The sequence below is a fragment of the Podarcis gaigeae genome, assembly GCF_964106915.1.
Source record: "Podarcis gaigeae genome assembly, chromosome: 6".
NCBI classification, from domain to species: domain Eukaryota; kingdom Metazoa; phylum Chordata; class Lepidosauria; order Squamata; family Lacertidae; genus Podarcis; species Podarcis gaigeae.
In genome coordinates, this window is record NC_139682.1 from 65,067,704 (window position 1) to 65,087,594 (window position 19,891).

The 19,891-nt window shown below is 44.4% G+C and overlaps 1 long non-coding RNA gene across 1 annotated transcript; it reads right to left on the minus strand.

Moving 5' to 3' along the window:
- Positions 1–1,297: 1,297 nt before the first annotated feature.
- On the minus strand, positions 1,298–6,666 carry LOC310846503. Its single transcript, XR_014565358.1, has 2 exons — positions 5,110–6,666; positions 1,298–4,499 (listed from the first exon to the last, which is right to left on the minus strand). It is a non-coding gene; the product is annotated as an uncharacterized lncRNA (long non-coding RNA).
- Between the last annotated feature and the right edge of the window lie 13,225 nt (positions 6,667–19,891).

The window sequence follows — 19,891 nt, forward strand, 5'->3', positions numbered from 1 at the left end:
AAAACGTGATATTTATGCTTTTTTGTTTTGTGTTTTGTCTGTACTGTTGTAGTACTTGTAACACTGTAGTCATCCCTATAGTAGACTTTTGCTCTTTTTTGTTATTTAATTCACTCATTCATTAACTTTTAGAATGTTTTACTGGGCGAAGTATACTTTTCAGTACAACGTATCATGATTTACAATCCATCATAATACTTCAGCTTAATATAGTGGACTTTTAAGGCAGGCCATTCCCATTCCCATAGTACAGGTGTGGGATTGAACATGAGTAGTCCACCCAGTGAGACTTAAGTAACATTTGAAGTGGCAACTTCACCACCACCTGGTGGGGTTTTGACTTGCTGTGACTTAGAACCTCTGCAGGGATGAGGGACCAATTAGGATGAACCACCCCAGGAGATTGATGGATCCAGATGGTTTCCTGGTGCCTCTCAGGGACTTTGCTGTCACCTTGGCAGGTGATTCTGATGAAGCTCTGGTCAATTTCCAGAATGGAGAAATGATTAGGACAGTTCACACAAATCCCAAGCATCCCCTCTCATGGAACAAAGTCAACAGGAGTTCTCTGGTTTTCCAGGGAACTGTGACCAATAAAATGACTGGACTGAAGACTAGAGTGAAGCTGGTGGAAAACTCTGAGCAAACCCAACCACTCATGGGCTAGAGCTCAATTAAAGAATTATTTGATGGTTTTTTTGTTGCAAACCACCCTGTGATCTTCGAATAAAGGGTGGTATATAAATTTAATTAGAAGAAGAAGAAGAAGAAGAAGAAGAAGAAGAAGAAGAAGAAGAAGAAGAAGAAGAAGAAGAATATCCCCACCTTTGGGGCTGGTCAATGGCGTACTGTGATCCACCACATAAGAAGACAATATGGACCACTTGATAGCCCTTTGTGAAGAATTTGCACAACTCTTTGCAGACAAAAAATCACTTGGGTTATTTCTGACTTGGATGCCTTTGTTGATATAGGTCCATTGAATGTAACTTCATTCCCTGCTTGTTGAGTCGCAATGGAAACCTTTCAGCTTGTAGAACCCTAGGATGTAGACAGGATCCTTGGAGAGGTGAGGCCTACATACCATACATGTTCTTCACTATTGTCTGTCCAAACCATTTTTAAGAATTTATTGATTGGTTTAAAAGTTTTCCAAGCTGCGTTTCAACATAGCCCTCCCAAGGAACTTCACAATTTTTAAAAATAAAATCACATAAGATCACCTCCCCCTACCACAATAAAATCCAACAAACCTCTGATTAATGGGCAGCTGCAGATAAAATTCAAATGACAGCACTCCAACCAAATGTGGATTTATTGAATTTGTTATGAAGCCTTGAAGGTTCTTTCTAGAGCCACTCACACATATTTCCCTGGGAAAGGAATTTATCAGGTGTGGGGCCACCACAGATAAGGCTCTGTGTCTGGTACCCACAAGATTAAGAGGCTGTAATAGGCCATGGGACCATTGTGTCCAGTATTCTGAGATTCTAAATAGGAGGTTTATTGACGATGTCGGCACAAGATAATGCAAGATTTGCCACATTATGATGCAAGCCTATACTAAAAATAATAGTAATTCCCTTTAAACTCAATAGGATTAGGTTCCCAGTTAAGTATGTTTACATTACAGTTTATGGCACAATATCATGTAAATTTACTTAGAAATAAGTCACATTATTTTCAGTTGAACTTACACTAGAAAATACACTTAGGCTTGCCAACTTGATCTAGAAACAAATATGTTTCTGTCTAGTTGAGACTAACACTATCATAATATATATTCCATTTTTATGCACTGCCAAATTAGGATATGCGGATTGTCAGGTTGAGCTATGTGTTAAATTATGCAAGTGATAGTAGTTACTCCATCATACCCTTCAAAGAATCTCATAGAAGCATTACATTTAGTTGATTGTACAAGGCATCATTGTATAACATTCCTGCAGCATATCCTTTTATAACTACAACCACGTAGCTACTTCTTAAGATAATGGAATTACATATAAAAATGTGTGTTAGGATTCTCATGCATAATTGTTGTTTTTTTTAAATGCAACATCAACATACATGGTGTTACAGAGTAACATAATCGCATCATTTTCCCAAATTCAAATTCTGTCTTCCCTGCTTTGTGGCATCCAGGGTTGTCTTTGTTTGATGTAGTCCGCAAGGAATGTGGATTGGTTCACCTATTTGCCTATTGAACCATTTCTTTAACGACATCACAGAACCTCTGACACAAGCTAGTTTGGCAGCTTGTGCCACTCTCTTATGATCAGGGCTGGGGAATCTGTGACCGTCCAGATGTTGTTGGATTCTATCTCCCATTATCTATTGCCATTGGCCATGCTGCCAATGGGAACAATTTCTGTGTGGCCACAGGTTCCCCACTTCTGGTTTATAGAGCTTTAGCTGTTTCATGGCAGGCAGGAAATCCAAAAGTAGCAATGGCTAGTAGTGTTCATAGAGATATGGTAAAGACATGGGGACAGTACAATTCTTCATGCCTTTCTTAAAATTTGGACATAAAGCCAGTTTAAATCAATAGGGCTTGATTCCAAGTCAATAGGTTTAGGATCAAGCCTTAATGTGAAACATAACGTTGTTTCTGTTAATATGTGAGACAGAGCTCAGTCCATAGCAAATCTAATTTGCTTCTTGGTTGCCTTGGTTTTGGAGGTAGGTTGTTGTGCTTTTTTGTTTTGCCCTGGAGTTGCCTCTGTCTCGCAGGGTGGCCAGAAGGAAGTATTTAGTTTTTCTTGTTTATGTCATATAGTGTTGCTGTTTTTTATATATGTATAAAAACCTCTGTTCCATAATTACTTGCTGTGCTGTTGTTCCTTCATGGGTATAATGCAAGTCATGAGACCTGAAATGACTGTATACATACAAAATATGCCCCTTTAGAGAAGCCAAAGAACATAAGAACCATCCCTTCCTTTGGTGGAGTTGTGAATAGGTTTTTCACCTGCTCTCTTAACTCCTCTTCCAGTTATTAAATAACTGGATAGCAGCCACCACATGGATCAGATGGAATTATTATGATTGAAGGTGAAGTGTGTGTGTGTGTGTGTGTGTGTGTGTGTGTGTGTAAACCTAGGCCCTGGCTTCTTTGGCAAGGACTTTAACACAAGTATTAGGGATAAACAGCCCACCCATCTTTGATGGTGGTATCAGGGCAACATAAAATCATAATATTACATTCTACACACAACATCTCCAGGGGAAATTGTAGGGTTGATTTAACCACCCAACCACCCAACCAAAAAAGGAAGAATGGAAGAAATGGGGGGGGGGGGAGAGAAATAACACAGTTCCTTTCAAGACCATGTTCAATAGAAGGTATTTTCTCTTCCACGCAGTCAATAGCGTGGAAACCTGAAATTACAATCACTATTGTTTGTGTTGGGTTAAACTCTGCTGAAATCAAGCTTCATTTATAGAAAGCGAATAAGCAAGCTAAAGTTGCAATTTGCTGAAACTGTGGTGGGAAGAGGGAAGAATTGGATTTCGCAAACTTCACACCAAATGAAGTTGGTTCAATACAAGCTGGAGACCACTGATTTGTCAAGTTCCCCCAGGGCCAACTTCTGGTTTTGCTGTTCTTTGCATGCACAAGCTCCCCACCTCCAATCACTAGCATCTCCAGGTAAAGCTGTCCCTTGCCTAAAATCCTAGACAGCTGCTGCCAGTAGAAAACCCTGAGCTAGACTGAGCAATGGTCTGGCACCTTCCTCTATTCCTAGCCAGTGAATTTTAGAGCAACAGTGGAGGGTGCTGTGGCCATGCAGATGTCTTTCGACTCCAATCTCCATCAGCCCCTGCCAGCCAGGTCAGTGGGCAGGATCCATGGGAGCTCCAGAATTCAACCACATATGGAAGCCCAGTTTGCACAGATCCTAAAAAGTCCATCTTTGGATTCTGCGCAAGGGGAAAAAGAACTTTTTAAAGGAGATCCCAGGGCCTGGCTGCCTTTCTCTTGCCTGCCCCCTATCCAGTCGCAGGAAAGCCTCACAGTTCCATCCCCCACCAGGAAGCTGAAGATGAGCAGTTTGGGGAAGCAGCGGCGAGGATTCGAATAGCAGCGCAGCCCAATTCCAAGAGGCTCCGGGAGAGCAGATGAACGAGAGTCCTTCCTCCTCGGCCTCCGTTGCTGATTTTTTTCCTGGCTCCGGCTGCAGCCGGAGGGCGGAGAGGGGGAGAGAGCGCAGGGTGTCCTGCGGGAAGAGCCCCGTTGCCATGGAGGTTTTTGTGGGTGTGAGTGAAAAGATACAGGGTACCTCTCACGGCCTTTATCCGGGAGGAGAGATGGAGGCGTTCCAATCCTTTCTTCCCTGGAGGGCTGCAGGGGAGGCGAAGCAAGGAAGGCGGAAGGAAGGATGGATGGACAGCCGGAACCGCACTCGGAGCCCTCTTGTCCAAGCAGGACGAAGCGAAGCGCGCACCAGACTGTGCAGGAGAACCGGCCAGGGCAAACCCCAAGAGATCGGGGAATCCTGTGAGCAGGAGGGGAAAGAGAGGAGGAGGAGAGCGAGAATTGTTTTTTTCCAGAGCCCCCAGAGGATCTACTACAACTGACTGGTTCCCCAGCAACACATCTCTTTCAAGAAGCTGGTTTTCCGCCGCGTTTCCGAGCGTGCATTATCCCTAAATGTGGAGCTTCGCTTGTAAATCTGTGTGAGTGTGTGATCGTGAGGGAGCAACCACGGTGGAAACCCAAACCCAAGGTTGCAGCCAACTAAGTGCTGTTCAGAGCAGATCCGTTTGGCATCAGTGGACAGCATCGTGCCCATTGATTTCAGTGTGGAACGCCTGAGTGGGATTGGATTGGGTTCAACTCTCAAGTTGCCATCCTATGCCTCCTTATCTGGGAGCAGGCGCCACTGAACACTGGGCGGACAACTTTGCCACGCTTTGCACAACCAGAGGAAGAGTTCAGTGTAACAAGGGCGCCTTGCCTGTTGCAATTTTAATACTGGCTGCCCTTGGTTAAAGGCATTTCTTCATTTCTAGTCTTGCCTTTTAGGTGTGCTGGACCTTTCATTCTGTAATTGTTTGACTCCCACAGGATCAAGATTTAGGCTAGAATTCAATATACACGCTTACCTGGCAGGAAATGCCACTGAACTCAATAGGATTTAACAGATTGCGCTGTTCCACTGTAAACTCTTCGGGGCAGCGTTCTTTCTATTCAGTAGCTCATTTCACTTTCGAAAGGACCATGCGCACTGCTAATCTCCTTGGGTGAGCGCAGATATAGAACATGGATAGAACAATACTTTCTGACATTTAAATCCTAGTTCTGGAAGGGACCATTTCCCTCTCTGGCTGCTGTATGAGTCTGTCAGGATGCTTTAGGCATGATATAATTTTAAACGGGGAGGGGGCAGATTGTCTCCACCTCTGTCTTTCCAACTCGGCATGGTGCGGTGCGCACCTTTGCGCAGGGCTCCATGCGGCAGGATGGCAGAAAGAGCGTCTCCCTGTTCCCCTCTGTATAGCCGTCTGCCCATTGTAATAGCAAGAATGGAAGACAAAACAGATACGAATCGTTTCCTTCAGTAGAATTAGCTTTGGAGTAAGCAGACGCAGGATCGCACCGCACCAAGGCCTGACAGGAGGCGCTTTTCACTGGCGTGGAAAGGAAGACATGGGGGAAGGGTGGTCTGGCTGGGTTTCTTTTTAAAAAAAGCATATCCTTCTTTATGCTACTATTCAAAGTTTATGTTAAGTTGTTGTTGTTTTTAAGGTGCCTGCAACATTGCCAGTAAGAAGCTGCATCAGGGCCCTTGATATTTGGATAATGTTAGTTCTTTCACTGAGCAGGCGTGATGGCAGAATTTAATACACAGAGAAAGGGGGAAGAAAACAGAAAAATGGGGGGGGGGGAGAGAGGTTAGGTTTTAAGAAAAGGCGCGTGCATTATCCCTCCACCCGGTCCGAAAGACCAGTCTTAATACTTTGGAGAATTTTCTTTATGTCTGTCTGTCTTTCTAAACCATCCCCCCCCCCCATGCGCGGTTACTTGCGAATAAGCCCCACTGAACTCCGTGGAGTTTCTATTTCCTCCTAAACGTGGGTCGTTGGAGGGAGCCGAGCGCCCTGCTGGCTCCTTGGGTGGGAGATGATGAAGTAATTGCTTGGATCGCCCGGTGAGCCAGCACAAAAAAAAGGAAAGGAAAGGAAAAAGTGGGAGGGGGAAAAGGAGCCTACAGAAACACAAACGCTTGTCTAAAGAAAGCGACTTTGCATTTTGAGAAGGTCCCAAAGCGTCATTCACAAGATCCGTGCTCCTTCGCCCCAAGGGGACTGGACCTCCCTCGGTCAGGCCAGCGAAAACCCAAACAAAAACCTGTCCTGTTTATTTATCTGATAAACGGCAGGGAATCGAATTGAAGCCACAGGCAAAATCCGCCTGAGTCCTCTGTTGTGGCCTGGCTAGGGGTCCTGCCCATTCCAGCCCTCACTTTCTCTCTGGCTACCGTTACTTCACAGCTATATGTTTACCTGGAAATTAAACCGATTACTCTTCTCCATCCCGCTCCCTCTGAATAAAATTTTGACGTGTCTTCTCTTTACCAACTTCTTTTTCCTCCAGTAAAACAAAATTCAGCAAACTAGCATGCGTACTGCATTTCATTATCCAACTTCACTGAAAATAAATACTGGTTATGACACATAATAACATAAGACAATAATATATTGTTAGTATGTCAAAAGGCACATTATACCGATAGGGTAATAAGGCATGCATGCAACAAATCCTTCCACCTTTCTTCTTTTTAAACTGAAAATTAAAGAGGAATTTCCCTGTGCACATGTTCCCAAGTAAGACACATCAGTTGTGAAATGTTGTTTTCTGTAGAATGGAACATGAATTTTGCTTTATTCTTAGGAAATTGGCAGCCATCTTTACTTTGTAAAATGACGCCTCAGGAAGAAGCCTGTCAGATCAGACCAAAGCCCCATCTAGTCCAGTGTTCTCCTATCACAGGGGCCAGCCAGATGTCTATGGGACACTCACAAGCAGAGCCTGAGTGCAATAGCCCCCTTCCTTCCTGCTGTTTCCGGCAACCAGAATTCATAAGCATACTCCTCTAACAATGGAGATAAAACATAGCCATCATAGATAGAATCTGCCAAGAACTATATCCTCTATGAATCTGTCTATAACAGGGTTTCCCAAACTTAGGTCTCCAGCTCCCATCATTCCTGACCACTGGTCCTGATAACTAGGGATGATGGGATTTGTAGTCCAACAGCAGCTGGAGTCCCAAGTTTGGGAAACCCTGGTCTATAAGAACATATGAACAAGGTTGGCCCTATGGAGCTGTCATCCATATACCCTATCACACACATAGGAGAGTAGAGAGTGTTCTGATTACAGTGGTACCTCGGGTTACATACACTTCAGGTTACAGACTCTGCTAACCCAGAAATAGTACCTCGGGTTAAGAACTTTGCTTCAGGATGAGAACCGAAATCATGCTTTGGTGGCGTGGCAGCAGTGGGAGGCCCCATTAGCTAAAGTGGTGCTTCAGGTTAAGAACAGTTTCAGGTTAAGAACATACCTCCAGAACGAATTAAGTTCTTAACCTGAGGTACCACTGTACTTGAATATTTTTTGGGAGGAAGGCTCACTCTGCATGCTTAGATGCTTTTTAGTTCTTGCTAAATTTAATATTGAATATCCCCTAATAAGTGTGTTTAGAACTGGAGCCGTAATAGAGCAAGTAGTATTAAAAATGCTGGAAGCAAGCTTAAAAAGAGAAAGTGGGGTGGAGGCCCTAAGATGGTTAGATGGTACCTAGTATGCCTCCAACTCTGGCATCCAAGCCTGTGCCAAATGTATTGCTCTGCTTTCCTTTGGACCACATCAGTGAGGCTGAGATGGGGGTCTTGTTGTCTGGGCATCCCAGGGCCTTCATGCACAATGCCCAGGCTTGTACCTTGGGGAGGTCACTTTGGTGCTGCTAACACAGTGGTTTGACTTCACTCCGCCCCCCCCCCCCGAGGCACACTCCATTGTGTCTTGAGACACAGACAAATGCCAACATACAACATACACCTTAACACACTTCCTGATTAGAAAATCCTACTGAAGACAGCAAGGCTTGCTTCTGAGTAATTGTGCCCAGACTTGTGCTGTTAGTCTCTTCATCAGAATCTAGCATAACCAAGGCATGGAACCAATTTAGAAAGCTGTTAACTGTCCAGACTAATGTGAACTTGAGAAAGTGGTACTGACTGTTATTTCAAACAAATGAGCAGGATGTTTTAAAGAGGAACTAACTAGCATTGTTGGAGATAGCAGATCATGCAATTTGATGTGAGCTAGTGAACATTTTAACAAGATGGTGGAACAAAGTTCCAAAAGGAAGTAAACAAACAATATCAGTATTATCTAGGCCTGGGTAGGTAAGTTGCAAAATGAAAGAGCCCAAAATGCACACAGATGCACAAAATTTCACAACCTTTGAAATTATTCAGCTTCCCATGTATGGTGAAGAGGGGTGTGTGGAAGTATCCCTGCACAGCTTTGCAGTGCTGGGGGAATCCCGGCTCTCCGTTGCATTTCATACAGTAGAGTATACTTCCTCTGGGTAAGTTAATATGAATCCTTTCTGTATCAGGTAGCAGCCATTGTCTTCCTTTTAGCTGGGTGGCAAATGAAGGGGGAGGAATGAAATATCCACTGGGAGATTCCATTTTCCTTTTTTCTTCTTTGAGATGTGGCAGACACTAGAAAGTGCACAGAGGGACAACATACTGGCATCCCAACTTGATAAACTTTTCCTGTGTCTCAAATCCTCTTAATCACTTTACCTGATTGTGGCTCAGTTGCTCACACAGCCTGATGTAGGCATGGATAGTGGCTCCCATCAATGAAGTTCAGCATGGATATTTGAAACCTGTCCTCTGAGAATAGTTCCCTCCCTTTTTAGTAGTTAGTACTGATGAATTTATTGTGCATTTTTGTCATATTAGTACTATTTTAGTTTTGTTGTGTGCTCCTTAGCTATGTTTTTAATATATTAAGGGTATAGAAATTGTCTTAACTAATTAAATAAATGATTTCGTGGAGGGGGGGGAATCATCACACAGGCCACATGGAACTCTGTAGCCATACCAGTGATGCCAAATGCTGTTCAAATTTTAAGTACCAATAGTGGCATAACTCCGGTGGTCAAGAAACTCCAAGCTACTCTCTTCCTTTGCTGCTGCTGGGGCTATTGAGTTACCCACTGTCAAGTGCGGCTGGAACTGCTAGCAGCTTCCCTGCATGGTGAATCACTGAGCTGCAGGTGGCAGCTTGTCAGTAACATACATATCTTCAGGACTGAACTGACTCTGTCAACCCATGGGAGAGGAATAATTGGTGCTCTTCTGTGCTGGAATAAAGGGTTCTGTACTTGCATGAAAATGTGGACTACCTGATCTCATGCATGGTCTTTGCTGTATTATTATTTGTAGAAAGACAGGATAAAAATTATTCACACTGTGGCACAATGTGCAACATCACCTCTCTCATATGCAAGTATCCTTTGACCATGCTGTGTCCCTAGCCTCAATACTCTACACCAGCGCAAGCAAACTTCCAGATTCCCATTCCTGATTATTAGCAGGGCCATCCACATCATTAGGTGGGGTGAGGATACTGGGTGGGGGGAACTGCCAACAAAACCTTGGAGGACTTAAGTGCATTGTCAAACATTCTGCCCTACACCCCCTAAGCTTGCCTGCTGCCTCAAATGCAATGGAGGCATTCAGTGCTGAAGTAAGATTCAACTGCCAGTTGCTTCTATATGTGGAATTTTGGAAAGTGGTGCCACCTTGGTTTTAGGCACCAAAACATATTGGACTGGGCCTGAGTGTCAGGCCTCTGTGGCTGAAGCAGCTTCAAGATTTGGTGTAGCTGTAATAGGCCTCGGCCAGTCTGGATTTTACTACATTTTACTACACTGGTTGCTGCAAGACAGAGTGTACATACCAAATTCAGAGTGCATGACAATAGTTAGAATAGGAACACCACCTCTGTGGAGTGTAGGGCAGTCCAAAGTTAACCAACTCACTTCAGTTCCCCATCCACATTAACTATATTGATATCAGCAGCAGCAGGAGCAATATTCTCATCCTGCATTTCTTCCAAGGAGCTTAAGGTGGTTACATTGTTCTCCTCTCCTGCATTTTACCCTCACAACAACCCTATGAGGTAAATTAGACTGAGAGACAGTGAGTGGCCCAATATCACCCAGTCAACTTTATGACTGAGTCGGAATTTGACCCCTAGTCTCCCAGGTCCCAGGCCAGCACTCTAACCCTGGAATAGGCCCTCCAGATGTTTTAGACTACAACTCCTGTTTAACTGTGTATTGACAAATGTACTTTTTTTGACTGACAGTCGAATAAAAGGTTGATGATGATGATGACTACAACTCCCATCAGCACCAGCAAGCACAACCAAACGGTTAGGGCCGATTTCAGTCCCACCACATTTCTTACCTGAGCCAACCACTACATCACAGTGACTTTCTAACTACACAATACTTCAAGCCAATTTGTATTGAATCAAAACAGTCTAAAATTAAGGTTATTAGTGTGGTGGCAGGGAAATAAAACACACCTAGACTACTGCTAGTAAGACTCTGGTTGTGTACCATACATTTAAAGCACATTTAAGTTCCTGGGAACTGTAGTTTACAGAGCAACAATTCCCAGCATCCTTAACAAATGACATCTGCTGCCTCATAGGTAGCCTGTTTTTTTGTCAGTTCTTAATGCCTGTTAATTATTACAACTCTTGCTTCCCAAAACTCATTTTATCCAACTCCAGTAGAGTGGCCACGTTAAAAATAATTTAAATAAAGATGACAGGAATCTTCCGCTTGAATAGCTGTCCAGAAGAGGGAATTCTTTCAAGAGACTCAACTCCCCACTACTAATAAGATGCAAGAGACCTGCTTTCCTTTTCATCTATCCTAAATTTCAGATTCAGGACTGTATCCATCCCTCAATTGGCTAAAGCCCCAGAGGTCTCTTCATTCTCTGGTGTGGTGTTTTTCCACTGCTTGCTTCATTGAATCATTGTAAGCTAATCCCCACCCCACACATAGACATATACCTTTGCCAGGAGAAGTATCATTTGGGCCCATCCATCAAATTTGGTTTAGTTTAGACAATGGCTACATTCCTCTCTTTTCATATGTTAACTTATTACGCAACTTGGTTGGCGGTAGAAATTTATCTGGTATAGGGATGACAAATTTAATCTGCCCTGAAGAACTGGGGGTGAGTTCCTGGCATATTTGGGTTGAAGGAAATGGGAAATCTAGACACCCCATAGCGTGCTCACAAAAGGGAGCCAAACAAGTTGTCATTGCCAGTATGCATATGTATACACACACACACACACACACACACACACACAGCAAACACATCTTCATCACTGACCACCCCTGCCCCCCATACCACTGATTAACAAATATTTTTATATAAGCAGTGTGTCTTTCATGTTGTTAACATTTTGCTTTTTATACAATTATTTTTGCTGGTGAAAAATAACTTTAAAACGTCATGATGTACTGTGAAAACTTTGAAAGTCACTCTGCAATTTGGGAAGAATAAATACGGTTGCCCCAGTAAACAATCTGGTGAAAGTTCATCAGCCACAACTCTATTAACTCAATGGGATATATGATGGAGCCTTATGTACACGTACCTACCAGCTGAAATGAGTAGGACCGATTCTGAGTAAATACACGTAGGGCTGTGATTTAAGCACACTAATTTAATCTGGATTGGGTGCTTTATGCAGATATACTTTTCTCCTTCACCTGTTTACTTTCCATCATTTTTCTTGAGCTTGCAATTACACCAATTAGCACCAATTAGAAGGGTGGCTTGACTCTGTAAGGCAGGGAGGCTGTGGTTGCTCAGTGGTAAGTGAAAAGTTGCTTTCGTATCCTTAAAGAATCTATCTTATTATTTTATCTATTATTGGATAGAACATATGACACTACTGGTTTCAAATCTGAGCACCACCTGCTCCCTCCAGCAAATCTAGACTCAGGGCACTTCCACACAGCAGTTTATTATGGACTCTGTAGTGCTCAGGCAAGCATTTTCACACACACACACACCCCCGAATCCACATGAAGTCATCCTCATCCAACTGCCACCCCATATTTTCTTCCCTGCCACACATTGCCACCACTCTTTAATCCAGAATTTCTGTTAGGGGGGTAGGTAGTTAAACTTATCAGCCCCCCCCCCCAACCCCAGAAAAGGTAAATCTAGAATAAATGGGGAGGAATATATAAGGTGACATTTTAATGAGGGCAACTTCATGTGGCTTCTGCACAAAACCTGCATGCATGATCAGCCCTGAGTCCTCAATAAACTGCCATGTGGAAGAATAATCCTGGTTTGCCACAAATTCAACTAAATGGCAATGCATGTTTATACCTTGCTCTAAATCTAGGCCCCAATCCTACCTACCATTTGCTTTTACGTGACATTTATACGGCATTACTTTTATAAGACTCTTGTGCACATCTCAGCACCAACACAGCATCATTTGCACACAATTTGTTCTCCTAGCAGAGATTATTATGATGCTCCAACAAAGAGAAAGTGGTACCAACAGCTAAGATGGGAGAATCCCACATCTTTTGCTTTCATCCTATGGTACAGATTTGAGGACATTCACAGTTGCAATCGTATGTATGTTTACTTAGTCCTAAGCTACAATCATAAACACATTTAATAGGGAGTAAATTCTACTTCAAAATAAATATGCATTGCTTTGCATGGTTACTACTTTTGCAACAGAATTGTGGGTTTCATGTTGGACACAACAGGGAAATACTGCAGTCTAATTACACAGGCAATGGGGTTTAGGGAGTTTATTTCAGAAATCCCTAATTTGTTCAGTTAGGCATTTTGAAAGAGACCGTTTTATTTTGTCTTTGTTATTACTTATTTGCATCACAGGCAGCCCAATTGTCGGCACGTAACAGCTAAGCTGCAACCTTATACACAATTACCTAGGAGTAAGTTTCTTCACTGAATTGACTTTTGAGTTGATACATACAGGATTGTGCCATTAGTATGTATAGATTGGAATTCAGTGGAAATCCCAGTGAATTCAGTGGAATTCCCTGCTGAATATAAACTTGCAAATGATGGGATTGTATATTTTACATTGGGCTGTAAGACCAAAGTGAATTCCATTGCAATTAACGGAGTGCCAAATAAAGCTTATATTTAGGAAAGGAGTGGTTTTTATTTATCAGTAAAGTGGCCATGCTGAGTTAAGCACTATAGTGCTGAGTTAAGCATTATAGTGCAACTGTTGTGAACCAGTCTTCCTAGAAACTAATCTGAATAAAGGTTAAACAAAAACCTATCCTTTGCTTCAGTCTCTGGAGACTTTCCTTCAGTCTCTAGAGAAGCACAAAGAGAGAGAATGTAAACAAATATTTTAAAACCTCCAAACACTGGATATTGCACGAGGATCCGGTGGAAAGCGACAGTACTGTTACTTTCTGCCTATCAATATCCAACCCAAGCAAGATTCACTGAGGCACGAAGTTTCACCGACAAAGAGAATTTACGCCTGTAGGTAACGGGGTGCAGAGAACCCAGCCTATGAGCTGGGCTAGGAAACACACAACGAAAAGCGAAACCTGCGTTTACAAGAGCTTCAAAACACTAACATTAGTAGCAGTTGCCGCGCTGTGATTTCAGTGGCACCTCTAACGCTGTTTAGGATCGGGCTGCGCAGGGTAGCTAAAGACTTGGTTCTTAGTCCTTAGTTAAACGATGTTAGGGAGTAGTATTGGTTGACAATTTCAGCGGTGTTTGCAACTGACTCGACCGAAGACGTTATACACAAAAAAGGTATACTTTTGGCCTTTATTGTAAAAGGGAGGAAAAAGCTGCAGTCAGACCAAAATATAATGGGGTGGAATATTGCATCCCCGCCCCAATACCCGTTCCGAGAAGTATTGTCTGCTGCATTTTGGAAGATTTGAGCTAGCCACCAAAAAAAACCATGCAAAAACATTCCACCCAAATTATTCAGTATTCTTTCCTCTTTCTTCAGCATTCAGAATTATTGCTGAAAGCCATTAGAAAGACCCACGTTATATGAAAATGCGCACACAACCCACGCACTTTCGCACTTCCCAACAATAAGGAAATTCTCCTCCCCCCTTCCTTTATCTTCTTCCCTCGTCTTTTGTTGTTGTTTACACTTGATATAGAATTTCAAAAATGGTGGCGGGAGGTATAAAAAGATGGCATCTTACATCGTCCAATTCAGAATTAGGACAACGGAGATGTATTTCAGTCGACTTTTAAAATAAACTGACCCCAACTCAAAAGCACAAACCATAAGAGTCTGCAAGTTCCCTACATAATTTCTTAGGACTATCAACAATGTGTTCGCACGCGCGCACAGCAACAATGTGCAGTTAGTATTCCTCGAGTGAGCAGCGTTTTCCTTGTCAACCAACTGTAACTGATAAGCTTTCATCAGATTTCTCTCCCCCACTCCAGTTTTTACAGCATCTGTGACTGGGGACAGCGGCAAACGCCTGGAATTGAGCTACGGTTTGAGGCTCGCTCGCTCGGGCGTACAATTGCTCTGAATTATTTTTATTTTCAAGTAAATGTTTACCAGTGGCCATCAGATTCACTATTAGCCACATGATTTCTAGATGCATTGGGTTCTGAATATCGCTTTGGGGAGAAAGCAGAAGATTTCGCTACATTTTGGCATTATTTTCCCTTCCTCGAAATGTATTTAACAAAAGTATGGAATAATTTTGGACACTAGCCAGTTGTAAGGACCACGCTCCATCTCTCTCCTTTGGACTTGATATACTTTGACCACTGTAATCGGAATCTATTTACGCAAGCTTATTTTTATTGTTTATTATTAACGAATACGTTCAAGACTTTTTGTGTGTTTGTTTTAATGTTGGTTTTATTTCTGTAGGGAGGCGGGCCCTGGTACGCCATTGCTTTTCCAAATTATCCCCACGTTGCCGAACGATTTTAGGAGAGCGTTGGAGAATAAGAAATACCCACAAGAATACATCTTGCGCCATGTGAAAAACGAAGCACAGTGAAAAGAAGAAGAAAACAAAACTTTTGTTTGGAAATCTCGGGGCAGGCTTTCCAACGCCGCTTTCCAGATCCCATCGGGTTTTCAACACGTTCGGCAATGTGGTTTTCGACCTTAGAAGGTCGCCCTGTCATCTTCCTGCAGGCTTTCCCTCCGCATTTAGGTAGGAACCAGGATAGAAATGCATTTTAAACCCCTCCATCTTTTTTTCTTTCTTGCCTTACCACTTCATTGGGAACAAACTCCACTGCACATAATGAGATCTACATCAGAGTAAACCGGTAAAGGATGAGAAAAAGGCAAAAGCACACAACAGCAGTGCCATCCGGGCATGCTTTAAATGTTCTAGGTTGTTACTTTGAACGCTGATTTCCAAATTCTTGCACAAAATCCACAGCAATCATCCTAATGAATGGGAAGAATTCAGGAAAGGTTTGTCGCAGTCAGAAATGTCTTGCAGATTCCAATATCTTCTCATACTACTTGAATCTTGTCCCTGATTTCCCTAGGACTTAAGGTTGCAACTTTTGGCTGAAAGATCTTCCGCTTACTTTAGATTTTGCAACTTTCCCCACAATCCTGCTGGGACCCCCCCCCCCCCCCACTTGCAACCAGATTTTGTCGTCGTCGTTGTTGTTGTTGTTGTATAAATCGTGGACTGATCGGGTGCTAAAAGCAGGCTTCGCAACCTTTTGCAGACGTTCCTTATCATTTGCAGATAAGAAAGGGCAATCCGAGGACAGAGAGGAAGAGAAACTCCGAGGAAGAAATGAACCGAGTTGTTTTAATCTCTCTCGGCAGCACCTCTCAAATCTCCTTAAACCTTTACTGCTTGCTAATATGTCTTCAACGACTCAAGAAATTAAGGAGACCTTGTTGGGAATTGTTGGCCGTTTCTGAAATGATTGAAGCAAGTCTTGGGGAGAGTCAGATAAAGCAGAATTGTTTGCAGTGACGTTCCACGGACGGACTTACGTCCACGTAGGTGTTTTGGGGATCGATGCTTTCCGTACATACTTACAAGCAATCACCACAGAATCGGAGTCAGTGGGCAGAGCGGACTGCAGGGTAGTCATAGCAGGTGGCGAGCATAAGGATTGCTACAGATAAAAGACACACATTTCTGTATCTGGTGGCAGCACCAAAGCTTTTCCCAACACAAGGAAACCAGACGACAACGCTAGGCACCTACAGGGTTAACGGTGCCCCCAGAAATGCCCGCGGTGGGTGGGAGGGGAGAGAAAGCAGCCCGAGGCGGAGTCCTAAAATTAAAGCACGATTCTTCTCTAAGCAGCTTAAATGCAGGCTTCCTGGTGTCCAAATTATTTTCCCTTGATTCTATCTCATTTCCGATCTCGCCGTCCCGCACCAGTCATTAGTCCTTTCTCGACAGATTAAAGAAGTCTGAGACCTCCCAGGGAAACGGGGAGGCTCCTGCCCGGGCTGTAATTGCTTGCACCTTTCAGGTGAAGGCCCCAAACACGTGTTTCTACTCTGCGGGGCGATGGGCAAAAGAAGATCCAGGCGATAGAATCGTAGAGTTGGAAGGTAACCCGAGGATCATCTAATCCAACCCCCTGAGTGAGTTAGTTAAAGTGCCTTAACAAACAAACAAACAAACAAATCAATCCCCATTCTTTTGCTGAGTTTCAAGGCCAATGTTTTGGCAATACACTGCGAGTATGGTACACTAGGATGCCAAAGTAACAGGAAGGTTATTGGGTTATTGCAAATCAGCCTCCAAACCAAGTATGGAGTTATCTCAATCCGATCCCAAGACACACTCAAAAAGTTTGTGGCTAACAGTGGAGGAGGGCAACGGCAACATCACCAACATTGCTCAGTTGTGTGTGTGAGGATTTTGAATCCCCTTGTTTAAGGGTAACCGTCTCATATAGACACATTTCTCATTCAGACACAAAGGAGAAGACCTATTAGCCTGCTTTTCATGGTGTTAAATGCCACCCCCCCTTGGCCCTCCTCCGGAAGTGCCGATACGACTTCCGCGATGGGTGGAGAGGGCTGCATGGCCAATACTGCTGGGCAGGAGCCATGGAGCGGGTGAATCAGAGCTTTGGCGGTCCTCCCATCGCTTCGCGTTCGAGCCGTGGCAGGAGGCTAATAATAGCCTCAAAAACAAGAGCAGACCCACAAAGAGGGTGATTTAATGGAAGAAATATGGAAACGATGGAAGATGATGAAACGGCAGCGAGTCTTGGGAGTGAAAAGAGATACAGCAGATAAATAAAAGTCCGACTGAATGCAAACTGCGCATTTTGTAATAAAGAGCAATCTGTCTTCCAGCATATTTTCTTTCATTTTCCTAAATGGAAAGCAAGGACGTCGCATAAACGATGGTGATGATCCACTGAGACACTGAATCACCTGCAATAACCTCTTGCCTGTCCAGGTTACTGGGGCATTTTTAACTCCCCCACCCTCGTCCTGCAATATGTCGGGAAAGATCGTGGAATCTGAGTTTTGGGGGGCTTGACCAAGCGAGGCTGGCAAATGACAGCCCACATTTGAGGCAGATGTTTTCTATAGGATGCCGAGCTAATTACAACAGCAAGCTGAGCCATTTTTAAATTTTGGGTGAAGATTCTGTTTCTCAAACCTGATTGAAGGTGAACGTGGCCGGGTGGGGGCTATATATATATATATGATGGAAAGAAACCCTGGGGAAAGGGAGGTGAGAAGAGCGGGTAGCTAGTTTGGCCGGCAGCCCTGGAAACTTAACTTCCATCCGGAGCCCACGTCTGCCTCTCTCTTCCCGCAGCAGGCTCAGTCAGTTGCCCCTAGGCCAGCGCGCCGGTTTGCCCTGTCCTGAGATCATCCCTCCAAACGCGTCTAGGCTACTGCCGCCTGGAATGTTGAGATCCACGGTTCGCTGCGCTCCGCGGATTTTCCCGCCGGCGCGCCACTTGCTCGGATCAGCCGCTCTAGCTAGCGCCAGGGGCTGTAGCCTCGGGATTCCAGAAAAGCACGCTCACCTTCCTAGGGAGACTTGTCTCCAAATTTAACGTCTCATTAACTTCTGAGAGGCATCCAAGCCCGGGGGAAGGGGGGTGGTCCTCGTCCAAAGTTGGGTCTCTCTGCATTTGCTCTCTATTTGGCGGCTGTGGGGTTGCGATCCTAGGCACGCTTGCTGTGGAATAAAAGCTCCAATGGACTCCGTGGCAGTAAACTCGCGAGCAGCACTGTCTGCACCTATGCGGCCTTCCCGGGTATCTATTTTATGAGCCCGGTTAGAAGAAAGACACGCGGCACGCGGCAAAAAGAGAAGAAAACAAATCTACAAACAACCACCAGCTCCATCCATGAGGTCATAGCGAGGAGAGATTTTCAAATGGGGAAGAGGAGGAGAGAGGCGATTTAGGATTGCACAGAATCTGCGGTTGTTTGTGGTCTGGAAAGGAAGGATGCTCTGGCTAAAGTTGCGGCCACGGGAGGGAGGGAGCCCTTCCAGACTTGACTGGTGAACAAGCGTGCACAGGATCAAGGTGTAGCTCGCCGATCCTACAAAAGCGTTTGCTTGCCCAACCTGCTGTCAAGTTAAGATGTTCAGGATCTAAACCAGAGGCTGTAACTACAGAATCGGCCCCACTGTATCCGCTGAGACTTACTTTTGAAATAAGGATGAGATGTGATAGAACTCTCTGCACGCGTAACTAGAAGTAAATTTGACTAAAAGTTATAAGGACTTCTCCCTACTCAAGATGAAGCTCGCAAAGACCTGTCATATTTATTATGCTCTCCAAGCCTTTGTGGACTTAAATCCACTTTATCAGATCATGCATGTTTGGGTGCTCATTTCATTTCCCTCTGACCTCTCGAATAGGAGTGGCTAATCTGAAGTAAAACTTGCTGAAAGAATACCCAGACGTTCAGACACTACGTTGGAAAAATCAGAATCCCGGTCTCCGGAATATAAACGTGGTAACTCACCTCAGCGACGGAGAAATCTGGTTTTAGCTTTCGATCCCCGAATCGCTGGCCGTTCCCCTTGCGGCTAGGGAGAAAAGAGAAGAGAGGTGTAGTTGTTATTTTTAAAAAAGATGAATGACACATTGGGGGGGGGGGGGACTTGCCTTCGACGCTTTCCGAGAAACAGTCAACGCGAAGCCACCGGATTGTCGCCCCCTGCTTTGACAGAAACGGGCTTGCTTGGCGTAAGGTGCAGCGGTCCTTTGGGACGTCGCGGCCCTTGTTGGGATCTGCTTCGCCCTGTCAAGAAAACGTCGCGCCTCTAGCTAAGAGAGATACGCCGAATTTAGCAAGCAGGGAGTGTCCGGAGCAGTCTCCCACTCCACGACCGCCGACCTCCCACCCCGCCAGCGCAAGACTTTATAAGTTAGTTAGCTTTCCCCGCGATCTGATTCTTTTCCCTCTTCCCCAATCGGAGTTTGGGGTTCCTCAGATGTTCTCCCGCTTTCCCTTAATGGGAGAGACGGTACTAAAGAACCGTCTGAGGCCAACGCAGTTCCTCTCTCTCTACTCCAGGTTTATGCAATCTCTGCTGCTGCGATTAAGGATGGTGGAAGCCACGCGATTGCCTGTTGCGCCCTCCACCTTGGCTTGGGTCCCCTGGACATAGAAAGCGCAAGGTTTGGCAAGGAGGAGGGGAGAAAGCGGGGTGGGTAGGTGGGTGGGTGACAGAGATGGAGAGAGAGGTGAAGTGACTAATCCAAAGTTAGCATACTCCTGTGCTTCTCCCCCCCCCCCCCGACACACACACACTTCTCCTTTTATATA